Source organism: Arachis duranensis, chromosome 4 (assembly GCF_000817695.3).
Source record: "Arachis duranensis cultivar V14167 chromosome 4, aradu.V14167.gnm2.J7QH, whole genome shotgun sequence".
In the NCBI taxonomy this organism is placed as follows: domain Eukaryota; kingdom Viridiplantae; phylum Streptophyta; class Magnoliopsida; order Fabales; family Fabaceae; genus Arachis; species Arachis duranensis.
In genome coordinates, this window is record NC_029775.3 from 36,222,870 (window position 1) to 36,231,081 (window position 8,212).

At 35.6% G+C, this 8,212-nt stretch overlaps 1 long non-coding RNA gene across 1 annotated transcript; it reads right to left on the bottom strand.

Moving 5' to 3' along the window:
• Positions 1–4,548: 4,548 nt before the first annotated feature.
• Positions 4,549–6,728, bottom strand: LOC107484455 (uncharacterized). The gene is made up of 5 exons (XR_001591139.3): positions 6,524–6,728; positions 6,349–6,432; positions 5,585–5,762; positions 4,957–5,032; positions 4,549–4,793 (listed from the first exon to the last, which is right to left on the bottom strand). It is a non-coding gene; the product is annotated as an uncharacterized LOC107484455 (long non-coding RNA).
• Between the last annotated feature and the right edge of the window lie 1,484 nt (positions 6,729–8,212).

An 8,212-nucleotide genomic window follows, 5' to 3' on the forward strand; every position in this document is an offset into this window, starting at 1 on the left:
AAACTATCTTGTTCATATTCTTTCATTCTACACATTTTTTATAATACACTATTTGAGAGAGCAATATCAATTGGTTCAGTAGTGCTAAACTTGTAATCATACACTCTTCTAGAGAGTACTCATTTCATCTCAATAATTCTTTGAGAATTGTTTTCTTGTACACTTTGTAAATTGGAGTGTGATCTCCAAGGTTGAGTCAAGAGTTATAAACACTATAGTCGGTGAGGATACCAAAGAGGTATACTAAGTACTCAAGGCAAATCTTAGAGAAGGTATCTCTAAGTGGAGTGGGTTAGTATACGAGTGGTGATCATATACCGTGAGGTGTTAGAAACTAAGGACTCGGTTTGTAAAAGGTTTTGCGCGAGCACCTTGAAGCTTGGGAATAGTGGAACTTCTCAATTGCGATTGAGAAAGAAAGTGGACGTAGGACAAGGATTGTGCCGAACCACTCTAAATAGCGTTTGCATCTCTCCAAACTCATCTCTTCAATATTATTGTCTTTTACCTTTGAGCAAATAAATTGTGATCGAAAAGTAACTTCGTAAGTACTTAAGGAGTAGCTTAAGTCCGATTGGTGAAAAGCTTGATCAATTTATTTGAGTTGGTGTCTATTGGAAAGTAAAAGCTCCTTATAAATGCTTAGCAATTGAGTTAAGCTCTTGGAAAAATACTAGTATAATAACACTTTTGTATATTGTCTTTAACTTTCGCAAAAAGATTCATTGTTGTTGCAATACTCAATTCACCCCCCTCTTGAGTAATTGTGCATAGGTTCTACAAATGCGTGCCTGACAACCACCTTCGTTCTATCTGTGAGAGCTTGAGTGTGTATCTCTTAGCCTCCTGGTTCACGACACTTGGTTGCCTCTCCTGAAAACAGAGCTTCCATTCCGTGCGATCAGAGTCTTCATGGTATAAGCTAGAATCACATGGGCAGCATTCTTGAGATCCGAAAAGTCTAAACCTTGTCTGTGGTATTCCGAGTAGGATCTGGGATGGGATGACTGTGGCGAGCTTCAAACTCGTGAGTGTTCGGCACAGTGACAGTGTGCAAAAGGATCAATGGATCTTATTCCGACATGATCGAGAACCGACAGATGATTAGCCATGCGAGAAACCGTAGAGGACCATTTTCACTGAGAGGATAGATGGTAGCCATTGACAACGGTGATCCACCTACATACAGCTTGCAATGGAAAGGAGTATGAATGATTGGATGAAGGAAATAGGAAAGCAGAAGCTCAGAGGGAACAAAGTATCTTCATACGTTTATCTGAAATTCCCACCAATGAATTGCATAAGTATTTCTATCCTATTTTATGTTTTATTTATCTTTTAGTTATCAAAACTCCACAACCATTTAAATCTGACTGACTGAGATTTACAAGATGACCATAGCTTGCTTCAAGCCAACAATCTCCGTGGGATCGACCCTTACTCACGTAAGGTATTACTTGGACGGCCTAGTGCATTTGCTGGTCAGCTGCACGAAGTTGTGTATCATGATTTCGTGTACCATTCATTATCTGTAACATCAGTACCTTCTTCATCCATGTTGTGAGCAATGAAATCACTATAAGAATTAGTTAAGGCAACACTGTATTGGCGCTCAAGTTGCATGTCAAGAGTACAATCTGAAGGATTTATCGGTAACCTTGTGATAGCGGCTACGTCTAAAAGAGACATACCGATCATTCCACAAGGGAGGTGGAAGTTGTTGGTTGTCCTGTTCCAAAAACAAGTCACAGCTTCAATCATCCAAGAGAGTGTTGCAGGTGAGAAATGGGAGAGCCTTAATAGTTCCTGTATCCCTAAAGCCCCCCAGTTAGCATTTTTGGTGGGTGCAAAGCGCTGATACCAAGGCGTAAAGTCGTATCCTCGAGGATTGATCTTTGCATTATTTCTGAAGGGTTTTTAATTTATGAAGAATGAGATGTTGAGGGCCTGTTTAATTAACAAATCTTCCCCCTCAGCACTAGGGAAGAAAGGAAGTTTCTTGTTTGCCCTCTCTATGGATTCAATCGGCCCAAGAAAATAATGAGTATCCACGTCTACTGTGAAGGGGATTAAGATCCTAGTATCATTAATTTGAAGTTGAGGATCGTCAATAACTTCATCATTGACTTGGTTTAGTATTCGAAGGGCTGGTGGAGCTAGCGGTGCTACTACATGACCTTTACCTTTGTCTTGAGAAGCAGTGTGAGAGGAAGTAGCAGCCATCGCAAAACAGGGAAAAGGAAGTTTTGAAAGGATGAAGGTTATGCGATCTTGAGATAAGAAAAGTTTAGAGAGCGAGGGTTCAAGAAAAATTGAACAAGGGCGAGGATGATGAATTTAAAGTGTTACTGTAGCCGTTATTACAAAGGGAATGCGAAAAGAGGTAACTTCGCGAAGAAGGCGAAATGGTGGAAAGTGAAAGCGTAAGTTTCGAGAAACGTGTCGAGTGAATCAATATTAATGGAGAGTTAAATGGTAGTTATTATTGATTTAAAAGATCGAAATTTGAATTTGGATTAAGTGTTTCATCTTCCAATAGTGTTATCGAAGGCAAACACATTAATCTAAGGGGATAATTTGTTGATCAAAAAATATTTATGATGAAGGCAGGTTAGTTCGAAGTAGTAAAGTGGTCGAAGACTTAAACAGTTTTCGAAAAGATACACGTGTAAGTATTAGATGGAGGTACTCGACACGGATTCGATCTCAAGGCCCTTCATTAAATCGAACAAGTCCAATCGAACAAGGTACTCGAGTCAGGTAATCGAATAAATTATTTGAATAAATGGATCGAGCAGTTATGGTAGTGGAAAAGTTAAATCTCCCATCACGCGAGGAAATCATGGGAAACGTTTATAGCCAAGAGGCGGGAACAGTTACCAAGGAGTATGCATTCAAAGCTGTGATGTTGTAATTAATTGTAATTAATTGTCATTTACCAAAAGTAGATTATAAATACTAGGAAGTCTTAGGGAATAGAAGTTGGAACTTTAACTCAGAAAAACACTCAAATACACTCACATCCCAGGAAATTCCTGAGTCTGCGATTGAGTAACTTTTCTGTAGGGTTCCTTCCATATTTTCATTCTTTCAATTTATCTTTCTGTAAACTTTATTTTTCAAGTAAACTTACCTTTCAAATATTCTTAATCTTCATTGTCCAATTTACATTCCTGCATTTTAGATTTTCATGTAAAAGCCTTTTCAACGCAAAACTTTCCATTTTCAGTATATTCTTAATCTTCATTGTCCAATTTACCCAGTCGAAGGCATTTTACTGCTTTCTTTCCATTTCAACGCAAAACTTTCCATTTTCAGTATATTTCCTTTTCAAAAACTTTACTTTTTCATTTCCTTTCTTGACTTGTAAATTTTAATTTAGTTTTATTCTCAATTTCTGTCTAATCGAGAACACTTTGATGCATTTTTAGAAAACTGGTACCTGTAAAGAGGAGTAGGTTTTGCTCTCAAACCACTAGATATCGAACCACCGTCGATTTACTAAAAATCGACAAAATAGGAACATTCAAATAGCCTTTTTCGTTCTGGGAGATTTGGATAATTTTGGATTGAACTTGGTTTATTAAAGTAATTCACCCTAATTTTATTTATCATTTTTGTCTATTAATTTATTTATGTTTGTTATACGGTGCTGCTTCTAATAAACTAGGACCTAGCTAAGTCACATCACTCACAAGGTTTTATTAATTCGTAACGGTATTGTTAAAAGTTAAAACAAATGCTTTGTATATAACTTTTAAAGCAGTGGTAAGTGATTAATAAAATTTATTATTTTTGTTTAATATTTAATTAATATTTTAAATATTAAAATTTAATTTTTAAATTTTTATTTTAAATTTTAATAATATTTTTGTTGTTATAATATTATTTAATTTAATAAATCCACTACAAAAAAAAGATCTATGGTCACGGTAAAAAACCGTGACCATAGCTAGTAAAAAGGGTGACCATAGATCTATGGTCACGATTTTAGACCTATGGTCACGGTTATTTATAGTCACAGTTTCTATGGTCACGGTTACAATTTTCAAATTCTGACATTTTAGGCCACGGTTTCTCACCGTGATCATAAGTTAATCTATGGTCACGCGTATAAACCATAACCATAGCCTTTATGGTCACCCCTCCTTAAAACCGTGACCATAGCCTTATCTATAGTCACGATTTTTACCGTGACCATAACTCTATGGTCACCCCTCATAGCCTCTATGGTCACCCTTCTTTAAAACCGTGACCATAGCCTCTATGGTCACCCTTCTTTAAAACCGTGACCATAACCTTATCTATGGTCACGGTTTTAGCCTCTATGGTCACCCCTCTTTAAAACCGTGACCATAGCCTTATCTATGGTCACCCCACCTTAAAACCGTAACCAGAGCTTTATCTATGATCACGGTTTTCACCGTGACCATAGCCAATTTTGTTTTATGAGATTTAATTTTTTTTAAAGCTTAATCGCATCAAAAAATAATGATAATTACAAAATAAATCTAAAAATAAAAAATGATAATCAACAATTAAGATAAGTTATGATTAAAGTAACCAACTAACATATCAATATAGTTAAGTGAATACACTTGTCTCAATCTCAGTTTTATACAGTGATATACACACTAACACTAAGTAAAAATTATTAACAAAATTGTTCCCCAGGTGTGACAGCAATATAATTCAGACTCTGCCAGAATAGATTGTTTCTGCTATTGCTATTCTTCCTTCTCAACGCTCAGAAACTTTTGTTTCAACCACTTTATCATATGAAAGCTCAACACCTGCTTCATTAACATGCAAAGCAAAGTCACATTAGACATAAACACTTACATTTATTTTTCTTCATTAGACCAAACCCTTACATTAGACCAAACCCAACCTTAGTTTCATGACAACATAAAAATAAAAAGGAAAATCAAAAGGAAGCAGATAAGTTAAGCTAACCTGTGCTGTGAAGAAGAGGCTTTAGTCTTTTAGGAATGTTGCGGAAGCCAAGGAGAAGAAAAAAAATCCTGTTTTACTGTAATTGGAATACATAAACAAAATAAGTCAACATATAGACAAAGAAGAATTTAATTAATGCATAGATATAGATACTGCTTTGGAGGTTCCTTAGATCCAAATAAGGTGGAGGGAAAGCTTGTTTATTGCAAATTAGGAACATATGGCACTGAAGCAATTGTGAAAAGAATCCTTTATAATTCAAAGCAACTAATAATATAATTCAAAGCAACTAATAATTAACAAAGTCATATCTTTAGGCTTTAATTTGGGTGAGACTATACATAATTCTTTGGTCCTCAGTAAGTATTTTATATTACTTCTTTCTTGTTTGGGCCATTATATACTGCTTTAATTCCATATAGATAAATAGCATATATATGTGATTAAAATAGGTTTTGCAGACTATATTAAATATAGAAATTATTAATTAAGCCAAAGACGTAACATGTCATTAGAAATAAAGTTCCTTAATTATTATTTGCTTTGACAGTGATAGCCTGATAGAATGATAAACATAAAAATTATATCAAGAATAAATTTCTTTTAAGATGACATGATAAAAATGTACCATATGATCAGCGATAGCAGTGTGAAACAATGATGAAAATGCACACTGGAATATGGCTCTGAAAGGCTTCAACTGGCAACTAAGTTTTGGTAAAAATCTTAGTAACGCATCCCCTCATTCATGATGAATAAAATGTGAGGGACAAGACAGATGTATTGTTTGTTGTGGCAACAGACCCCTGATCAAGAAAATGAAAAATTAGAAACAAACAAATAAACAAACAAACAGGATTGGAATTAATTGCTGGAAAAAAATCATCTGAATCTATTTATACCCGAAAAGAATACTATTGTAGTTTTTTTTCTTTGGTGTCTACTATGGTAGTTATTTACAATTATTTATTCAGTATTCAAAAATTATATCTATACACACGAGATTGAAACCCCGTTAAGAAATGAAAGCAAATTGACATATTAGAGACACTCCTTGTTAGCTAGTCTTATAATCCCTTCTGCTGTCAAACCTGAAATACTCAAATAATCCATTTTCGAAGGATTATAATGATCTAATCAAAACTAACATGAAATTTCCCATCCAATGTGAAACAAAAAGCAACATTAATTTTCGTTTTTTTTAACTTCAGTTCTTGTATGTACATCTGCGCTAACTGGCTTTCCTCAATTCATGGGGGCATGCATATAGATTAACCAAATGGTGTAAAGCAGAATATTCAAATAATATCATATCATATATCATACAATAGAGAAGGCAACATGCATATTCTGTCTAAACAGAGTGCTCTGCAAACATAATAGCCAACGTACCAGTTAAGAACTTCCTGAAACCCGGGGCAAGGTTGGTGGTGGCCAAGCTCACCTGTTTGAACGGAGTGTTGGGTACGATTTCACCTGCGCCGCAACAATAGCCAAACCCCCAAAATGAAAACCCTAAAATCGGAACCCTCTCAAATTTTAGAACCAAATGAAGGTGAATACATACCTTCTCGACAATGGTGAGCGAATGGACGACGATGCTGACCACAGAGTCTTCCCGATGTAAGCACGCAGCGAAGAGGAGCAATGGTTCTCGAGTGGTGAGTGTTGAGCGAGGAAGAGGAACGGTGAGCACACAGCGAAGAGGGAGCTACGGTTCTGGTGGAGTGGCTAGTAGTGCATGGTGAGTGGTGACGGCGAAACCTTCCTCTGGGATTAGAATTTGTGTGCATCAAATTGGAAATTAGGGCTATAGTAGGTATTTTTAATAAAATTATCTTTAAGAGTACTATTGATTATCAACTTACAAATTATTTTTAAATAAATATTCTAATTCAAAAATTAGAGATAATCAAATTCATTTTCTTTTATTCATAAGATAAAATTCAAAATCTCAAAATATTTAAAGTAAATTATATAAAATTTTTATTATTTTTTAATTATTAAAATTTTTAAATTTTAAATATATAAAATATTTAAAATTATAAAAATATAGACCTTTTTAAGTCACTTTTAAAATCGTGATTATAGATCCTTTTAGGTCATCGATGAGCGGATAATTTATACGCTTTTCGGCATTGTTTTTAGGTAGTTTTTAGTATGATCTAGTTACTTTTAGGGATGTTTTCATTAGTTTTTATGCTAAATTCACATTTCTGGACTTTACTATGAGTTTGTGTGTTTTTCTGTAATTTTAGATATTTTCTTACTGAAATTGAGGGATCTGAGCAAAACTCTGATAAGAAGGCTGACAAAGGACTACTCATACTGTTGGAATCTGACCTCCCTGCACTCGAAATAGGTTTTCTGGAGCTACAAAACTCCAAATGGCGCGCTCTCAACGGCGTTGGAAAGTAGACATTCAGAGCTTTCCAGCAATATATAATAGTCCATACTTTGTTCGAGATTAGAGGACGTAAACTGGCGCTCAACGCCAGTTTCATGCTGCATTCTAGAGTCAAACGCCAGAAACACGTCACGAACTAGAGTTGAACGCCCAAAACACGTTACAACTTGGCGTTCAACTCCAAGATAAGCCTCAGCTCGTGTAACATTCAAGCTCAGCCCAAACATACACCAAGTGGGCCCCGAAAGTGGATTTATGCATCAATTACTTACTTCTGTAAACCCTAGTAGCTAGTTTAGTATAAATAGAACCTTTTACTAGTGTATTATTCATCTTTGGTCTCAGTTTTATTTTATTATTCATCTTAGGAGACTATTGATCACATTTGGGGCTGGCCATTTGGCCATGGCTGAACATTCATCACTTAGTATTTTCAACGATGGAGTTTCTACACACCATAGATTAAGGGTGTGGAGCTCTGCTATACCTCAAGTTTCAATGCAATTACTACTATTTTCTATTCATTTCCGCTTGTTCTTATTCTAAGATATTCGTTGCACTTCAACATGATGAATGTGATGATCCGTGACACTCATCATTATTCTCACCTATGAACGCGTGACTGACAACCACTTCCGTTCTACCTTAGGCCGGGCGCATATCTCTTGGATTTCTTAATCAGAATCTTCGTGGTATAAGCTAGAATTGATGGCGGCATTCATGGGAATCCGGAAAGTCTAACCTTGTCTGTGGTAGTCCGAGTAGGATTTCGGGATTGAATGACTGTGACGAGCTTCAAACTCGCGATTGTTGGGCGTGATGACAAACGCAAAAGAATCAAGGGATTCT